Raw genomic sequence first — 9276 nt, 5'->3', positions numbered from 1 at the left:
CACACACACACACACACACACACACACACACACACACACACACACACAGAAGGCATTGGGGTGTATTAGTCCCACATAATCCAGTTTGGGATCAAAAGGTATCAGATAGGGATGTCCCAGGGGGGAAAGAGTCCAGTGAATTACTGGGGACAATTGCAATATATTTATAGATATTATCCTAAATAGGTTTTAGAGGCCTAAGTCGCAGTGATCTGGTCTAGTCATTATTTGGGCAGTGCTGGGGCCTTATGCTCACTGTCAGCTGACAGATGCTGAGCGCTTCCGGTGGGATGAGCTGTGGCTCCTTGCAGAGTCGGGAGAAAACTCCTGTTTTCACCTGGCTGCTATTTATTCTGAAGATAAAAACATCACAGCTTGGTACACAGAAGTCCCCAGGATTGAGCAGGTGTTCAGCGCATGTGGCGGGGATGGAATTCCTAATTTATTTATTTCTCCACCTTCTGGGGAATATTGACATATCTACAACATAGTGTTTGTAGTGGATGTCTTGAGCGTTTTCTTTTCGGAGAACATTCCAGAAACTATGTACTGGGTAAATCCATATGAATTCAATCACTTTTGAAGCATCCCTTTAAATTTAAACAAAACTTATCATGCGTGTTTGCTCATGGAAGAAGTGGTTAGAAAGTGAGTTTTTGGACCTGAATGCCAAACCATTCAGGAGATAGAGGTGCTCAAAGCTGACCCATTTTGCACACCCCACCATACCATGAGACATCTATGTCTTCTGTCAGGATTTGGCCAGGGTTGTTCCGGGTTTTGGTCACTAGATGCCCCCATTGTGCTTTTTGACCTTATGTTTTTTCCCTTGTTCCCCATTATTATTTGCACCTGTGCCTCGTTTCCCCTGATTGTATTTAAACCCTTAGTTTCCCTCAGTTCTGTGCTCTGTGTTTGTATGTTAGCACCCAGTGTTCTGTGTATTCTTGTCGTTTCCGGTGGATGCTCTTGTGGAATTCTGTTTTTGTTTTTGAGTATCTCTTGAGGCTTTTTTGTGCTATACCTACCACCTTTTGGATTTGCCATTTTGTATTGAAGGACTTCTCCTTTTTTACTTTATTAAATACACCGTCTTAAGTACTGCTGTCTCTGCCTCATCTTCTGGGTTCTGCTGACTATTCGTGGCTCAGTTGGTTAAGTGACTGTTTCTCACTCCGGAGACCCAGGTTCGTAACCGGGTCCTGACAGAAACACAGAGCCAAAAATGAACCCAGAGGCAGCCAGTTCCCAGGACCTTTTTGCCATGCTGTCCCACCACCAGGAGACTGTCCAACGCCACGAAGCCGCCCTGGTTCAGCAAGAGGCCTTAATGGCTAGACATTCTCATCTTCTGTCGGAGATGCTGACTTCCATTAAGCAAATATCTGATCGTCTTACCCCGGCAACAGTTCCCGTCCCAGTACCTCAGATTCACGTACCCATGGCAGTTAACCCCCTGGCTGAACCTCGTCTTCCACCTCCCCAACGGTTCTCAGGTGATCCAAGTGCTTGTAAAGGGTTTCTCACCCAATGTTCTCTCTCCTTTGAGCTACAACCCTCGTCGTTTCCCACCGACCGGTCTAAGATCGCTTATATCATCACCCTGCTGTCGGAAAAAGCCCTGGCCATGGCTACTGCTGTGCGGGATGCCCATAGTTCCTGCTGTGCCAGCTACTCTGCCTTTGCTGAGGAATTCAAACGAGTGTTTCAAGGCCCAAGCAGTGGTTCTGACTCAGCCAAACAGCTCCTGACTCTCCACCAAGGTTGGCGCAGCGTGACGGACTATGCCATCCAGTTCCGCACGGTGGCAGCAGCAAGTGGCTGGAACAACGAGGCGCTCACGGTGTGCTTTCTGAAAGGCCTTTCCGACACTATCCAAGATAAACTGGCCACTCGGGAACCACCGGACAATCTCGAGTCCCTGATCAAGTTGGCCTCACGCATTGACCAGCGTCTGAGAGAGAGAGAACTCAACCGTAGACCTCTAGCCCCTATCAGTCCCAGCTCCGAGTCCCCACCTTTATCCTCGCTGGCTCCATCGGAACCCATGCAGATTGGACGCATCTCCCAGGCTGAGAGAGACCGCCGGATGAGGGAGCGACGCTGTCTATATTGCGGCAAACCGGGCCATTTCCGTTCCACGTGTCCCGGGCTCCAGGGAAACGCTCTGTCCCGTACAGACCGGGGGAACTGTAACGGGAAACATAACCTCCTCCCATCCGTCCAACTCCCGTCTGCTCATTCCAGTCACCCTCTCCTGGGACAACCACAAGCTTCACCTTCAAGCCTTGGTAGACTCTGGAGCCGCAGGTAACTTCATGGATGGTGTCTGGGCGAAGGAGAATGGCGTTCCCTCTGAACCTCTAAGTGAACCCATGAGGGTCACTACATTGGATGGAAGCCCTTTGGGATCTGGACTTGTCACTCATGTCACTACCTCCTTGCGACTTTCAGTTTCACAACACCAGGAATTGATGAACTTTCATTTGATCTCCTGTTCCGAGTTCCCTCTCGTCCTTGGATACCCCTGGCTTCACAGCCATAACCCTCACATCGACTGGTCTGTGGGCACTATCAAGCAGTGGGGTCCTACGTGCCAAGCTACTTGTATTTTCCAGAATTCCCGAGTTCTACTCCCGAGTCTTTAGAATCCATCGACCTGACCCGAGTTCCCGAGTGTTACCATGACCTCAAACTGGTGTTTAGCAAACAGAGGGCCACCATGCTACCACCCCATAGACCTTACGATTGCCCCATCGACCTGTTTCCGGGGACTTGCCCCTCCAGGGGTCGGATCTTTTCCCTATCTCCACCCGAACGAGCTGCTATGGATACCTACATCAAGGACGCTCTGGAAGCAGGCCTCATGCGTCCATCCACCTCCCCGGCGGGAGCAGGGTTTTTCTTTGTGGCCAAGAAAGACGGTGGATTACGTCCTTGCATCGACTACCGGGGACTCAATGCCATAACCGTCCATAACCGTTACCCGCTACCCCTTATGGCCACAGCCTTCGAGCTGCTCCAGGAAGCAGTTGTTTTCACTAAGCTTGACCTGCGGAACGCATACCATCTTGTGCGGATCAGACCTGGTGACGAGTGGAAGACCGCTTTCAACACGCCTACTGGTCACTATGAATACTTGGTGATGCCCTTCGGCCTGACCAACGCCCCAGCGGTGTTCCAAGCGCTCATAAACGATGTGCTTAGGGATATGCTTAACATATTTGTGTTCGTTTACTTGGATGACATCCTCATCTTTTCGAGATCCCTTCAAGAACACACTAAGCATGTCAGACAAGTACTCAAACGCCTCCTGGACAGCCATCTGTACGTTAAGCCGGAAAAATGTGAATTCCATTCATCCCGAGTACAATTCCTGGGATTTGTAGTGGAACCCGGTCGAGTCCAAATGGACCCCAGGAAGGTAGGGGCGGTAGCGGATTGGCCCACCCCCAAATCCGTTAAGGAAGTTCAGCGTTTCCTGGGCTTCACAAACTTTTACCGCAAGTTCATCAAGAACTTCAGCTTGGTGGCAGCCCCTCTCTCAGCTTTAACCAAGGGTGGCAATGCAAGGTTTTTGTGGGGAAGAGAAGCTGAGACGGCCTTCCAAGGACTCAAGCAGCGCGTTCTCTCTGCTCCCATCCTGATACTACCGACTACGGATGAACCATTTGTGGTGGAGGTAGATGCATCAGAGGTTGGTGTTGGAGCTGTCCTGTCTCAGAGGGGTGAAGACAAGAAGCTTCATCCGTGCGCTTTCTTCTCACACCGGCTTACCTCGACTGAGAGGAACTACGATGTGGGGGATCGTGAACTCCTAGCGGTTAAGATGGCATTGAAGGAATGGAGACACTGGCTCGAGGGGGCTTCTCACCCGTTTCAAGTGCTTACGGACCACAAAAATCTGGAGTATATCCAGCAGGCGAAGCGGCTGAACTCTAGACAAGCTAGATGGTCTCTTTTCTTCAATCGATTCCAGTTTATCCTCACCTATCGGCCCGGGTCGAAGAATCTCAAACCGGATGCCCTGTCCCGAGTCTACGCTCCTGCCATTCGAGATGACACGAACATGCCTGTCCTTCCTGCTGCTAAGATTGTGGCTCCAATCTCGTGGCAAGTTGAGGATACCGTGAGACGTGCTCAAGCTAGCGAACCGGACCCGAAAGGAGGTCCTGCCAATCGATTGTTTGTCCCCAAGGCAGTGAGGACTCAGGTCCTTCTGTGGGGGCACTCCTCTCGCCTCACCTGTCATCCGGGCGTAGGTCGCACCTTGGAGTTCATCCAGCGTAAGTTCTGGTGGCCTACCATAAGAGAAGACGTTGCCACTTTCGTCAATGCCTGTCCCGTGTGCTGCCAGGGCAAATCTTCTCACCTCCGCCCTCAAGGACTCCTTCACCCTTTACCTGTTCCCCACAGACCCTGGTCCCATATCTCATTGGACTTTATTACTGGACTTCCTCCATCCCATGGCAATACTACTATCCTAGTCATAATCGACAGGTTTTCAAAGGCGGCCAGGTTCGTCCCTCTGACTAAGTTACCTTCTGCCAAGGAAACGGCTGAGTTGGTAATTAATCATGTGTTCCGAGTCTTCGGCATTCCTCAAGATATGGTTTCTGACAGAGGTCCCCAGTTCGCCTCAAGGTTTTGGAAGGCCTTCTGCCAACTCATGGGGGCTTCTGCCAGTCTATCTTCAGGGTACCATCCGGAGTCCAACGGCCAAACAGAGAGGATGAATCAAGAGCTGGAAACCACCCTCCGATGTATGACTCGTGACAACCCGTCCACATGGTCATCCTTTATTGTTTGGGCCGAATACGCGCACAACACCTTGCGCTCCTCCTCCACTGGTATGTCCCCGCACGAGTGTCAGTTTGGCTATGCTCCTCCATTGTTCCCGGACCAGGAGGCAGAAGTCAGAAGTCAGAGTGCCTTCAGCCTTGAAGTTCGTCAGACGCTGTCGGCTTTTGTGGAGGAAGACCCGTCTTAATCTTATGCGTTCCTCACAGAGGTACCAACAACAAGCCAACAGACGTCGCCGTCCCGGGCCTACCCTGCGCCCCGGCCAGAGAGTCTGGCTCTCCACAAGAGACTTACCTCTACGGGTGGAGTCTCGCAAGCTGTCCCAAAAATACATCGGTCCCTTCAAGGTTGCCAGGAGAGTTAACCCAGTTTCTTATCGCCTACACTTACCCAGATCCCTTAAGATTAATCCCACATTTCACATTTCACTGTTAAAACCTGTTGTTTTTTCCCCTTGTCCCGGCAGACAGACCTCCCCTCCGCCTTGTGTCATTGGAGGCCAGCCGGCTTATACCGTCCATCGGATACTGGATTCCCGCCGGGTGCAGCGGTCCTGGCAGTATCTGGTGGACTGGGAAGGCTACGGTCCCGAGGAGCGCTCCTGGGTTCCTGCCAAAGACATCCTGGACCCTGACCTCATTCGTCAGTTCAGGGCCCTCCACCCTGAGAGAGCTGGTAGGAACGTCAGGAGCCGTTCCTAGGGGGGGGGATTCTGTCAGGATTTGGCCAGCGTTGTTCCGGGTTTTTGTCACTAGATGCCCCCATTGTGCTTTTTGACCTTATGTTTTTTCCCTTGTTCCCCATTATTATTTGCACCTGTGCCTCGTTTTCCCTGATTGTATTTAAACCCTTAGTTTCCCTCAGTTCTGTGCTCTGTGTTTGTATGTTAGCACCCAGCCCTAGTGTTCTGTGTATTCTTGTCGTTTCCGGTGGATGCTCTTGTGGAATTCTGTTTTTGTTTTTGAGTATCTCTTGAGGCTTTTTTGTGCTATACCTACCACCTTTTGGATTTGCCATTTTGTATTGAAGGACTTCTCCTTTTTTACTTTATTAAATACACCGTCTTAAGTACTGCTGTGTCTGCCTCATCTTCTGGGTTCTGCTGACTATTCGTGGCTCAGTTGGTTAAGTGACTGTTTCTCACTCCGGAGACCCAGGTTCGTAACCGGGTCCTGACATCTTCATCATAGGAAAACATAAACAATTGAGTTTGATATCATTTCAAAGCTTACAAACAGGCTGTCAAACTACTGAATTTGATCATTTATAGTGTAGGGAATCAAACCATCTAAACCTCTGTGAAATATCTTTTCCATAATCAAAAATATTGTATTTTCAGCTGTTTGAAGCTGGTGTACAAAACTGAAAGTAAAAGATACAAGAATAGAAATAGTGCACATAGAACAGATTTACCACTACTTGACATATCTATGAATGACATCTATGACACATGTGAATTTGGTCGGGTCGCCTAAGAAGTTACATATTGCAGCTTTAAATTGAATTGACATTTTAACTTCTAATTACTACCACAAAGATGTCTGCTGGTCCACCCACCATGGTCATGTATATTCTATTATCTACATTTCTATGATTTCAATAGGTTTTCTATGGAGGATTGAAAGTATAATTTGAAACAACAGATATAGCCATTGAAGTCAACATTCTTTGATGTGTTGAATTTCAACCATCTTGTGGTTCCATTCTGAAGTCCACATTTTAGTACATATCAGCCAAGAGCATGTTGAGTCTCAACCTTACGCGGGCACAACACAAAAACCTCAGATGATGTAAAATTTGGTCTAAGCTACAACATGCGAATATGAAGAAAAATCAGAGTTTTTGCGTTTTTAGATCATTTATGTTTATGTTTAAAACATGTACTAATTTATATAACAACGTTTTTTTCTTTCTCAAGAAATTATAAAACAGTTTGACAGTCTGCTTTTAAATCAACTGTTTATATATACCAGTGATAAAGACATGGATGTCTCATGGTATTGGAGGGGTATCTAAAATAGGTCGACTTTGATCACCTGTATCTCTTGAATATTTTAGCATTCAGGTCCAAAAATACCATTTCTGAGCACTTCAAATATGTTTGGAAGGTTTCGTTCAAATAAAAAAAATTGCTGTCAAAAAGTGAATGGATTTACCTTACTGTTACTTCTCCTTGGAAAGTTTGTCTATTATATAACTGTTGAAATAAACTTTCAAGATTGTGTCTTCATGTGTATCCTAATGACTATCTATGAATGTACCAACCAAGTTAATCAGCTTCCTGAGATATAAGTCAGGTCTATCAGTGTTACTCACCCTATAAAAAGGTTGACCACTATGTGGTATGTAACATGCATTAATTACACACAGACAGATTATTTCACTTATAATTTACTGTATCACAATTCCAGTGGGTCAGAAGTGTACATACACTAAGTTGACTGTGCCTTTAACCTCTTGAAACTCCCCATCCCGGATCCGGGATTGTGACTAAGCCTCAGGCTCATTAGCATAACGCAACGTTAACGATTTCTGAAAATCGCAAATAAAATTAAAATAATGCGTTTGCTCTCAAGCTTAGCCTTTTCTTAACAACACTGTCATCTCAGATTTTCAAAATATGCTTTTGAACCATAGAAATTGACTAATTTGTGTAAGAGTATGCAAAGCTAGCATAGCATTTTGTGTAGCATGTAGCACGCAACATTTTCACAAAAGCCAGATAACCAAATAAATAAAATCATTTACCTTTGAAGAGCTTCTGATGTTTTCAATGAGGAGACTCCCAGCCACATACCAAATGCGCAGTGTTTCCTGAAAGCGTCTGTGTGTAGGAGAAATCGTTCCGTTTTCTACATTGCGCCTGGCTACCGAAACGAACCGAAAATGCAGTCACCTACAACGTGAAACTTTTTCCGGATTAACTACATAATATCGACCGAAACATGGCAAACGTTGTTTGGAATCAATCCTCAAGGTGTTTTTTCACATATCTCTTCATTGACATGCAGTTCTTGGAAGCTTGCTTCTCTCTCTGTGCCCCATGGAAAAATACTGGCAGGTGACTTTTGCGCACCAATTTCGGCGCAGGACACCGGGCGGACACGTGGTAAATGTGGTCTCTTATGGTCAATCTTCCAACGATCTGCCTACAAATACGTCACAATGCTGCAGACACCTTGGGGAAACGACAGAAAGGGCAGACTCATTCCTCTTGCGTTCACAGCCATATAAGGAGATCATGAAAGACAGAGCCTCAAAAATCCTTGTCATTTCCTGGATGCCAAGTCATCTTGGTTTTGCCTGAAGCTCACGTTAAAGGGCACGCACAGAGAAGATATTTGTATTTCTGGACACGTCAGAGTGTTTTCTTTCGAACAGTAGCAATGATATGCATAGTCGAGCATCTTTTTGTGACAAAATATCTTGTTTAAAACGGGAACGTTTTTCTTCCAAAAATGAAATAGCGCCACCATAAGTGTAAGAGGTTAAACAGTTTGGAAAATTCCAGAAAATTATGTCATGGCTTTGAAGCTTCTGATAGGCTAATTGACAGAATTTGAGTAAATTGGAGGTGTACCTGTGGATGTATTTCAAGGACTACCTTCAAACTCTGTGCCTCTGCTTGACATCATGGGGAAATCAAAAGAAAAAGACCTCAGTTTTTTTTAAAGACCTCCACAAGTCTGGTTCATCCTTGGGAGCAATTTCCAAACACCTGAAGGTACCACGTTCATCTGTACAAACAATAGTATGCAAGTATAAATACCATGGGATCACGCAGCCATCATACCGCTCAGGAAGGAGACACGTTCTGTCTCCTAGAGATGAACGTACTTTGCTGCGAAAAGTGCAAAACAATCCCAGAACAGCAGCAAAGGACCTTGTGAAGATGCTGGAGGAAACAGGTACAAAAGTATCTATATCCACAGTAAAACGAGTCCAATATCGACATAACCTGAAAGGCCGCTCAGCAGGGTAGTAGCCACTGCTCCAAAACTGCCGTAAAAAAGCCAGAATAAGGCTTGCAACTGCACATGGGGACAAAGATTGTACATTTTGGAGAAATGTCCTCTGGTCTGATGAAGCAAAAATAGAACTGTATGTCCATAAAGACCATCGTTATGTTTGGAGGAAAAAGGGGGAGGCTTGCAAGCCGAAGAACACCATCCCAACCTTGAAGCACGAGGGTGGCAGCATCATGTTGTGGGGGTGCTTTGCTTCAGGAGGGACTGGTGCACTTCAGAAAATAGATGGCATCACGAGGAGGGGAAATTATGTTGATTTATTGAGCAACATCTCAAGACATCAGTCAGGAAGTTAATGCTTGGTCGCAAATGTGTCTTCCAAATGGACAATGACCCCAAGCATACTTCCAAAGTTGTGGCAAAATACCTTAAGGACCACAAAGTCAAGGTATTGAAGTGGCCATTACAAAGCCCTGACCTCAATCCCATAGAAGATTTGTGGGCA

This window comes from Oncorhynchus masou, chromosome 29 (assembly GCF_036934945.1).
Source record: "Oncorhynchus masou masou isolate Uvic2021 chromosome 29, UVic_Omas_1.1, whole genome shotgun sequence".
Taxonomy (NCBI): domain Eukaryota; kingdom Metazoa; phylum Chordata; class Actinopteri; order Salmoniformes; family Salmonidae; genus Oncorhynchus; species Oncorhynchus masou.
Note: the sequence above shows the minus strand (reverse complement) of the source record.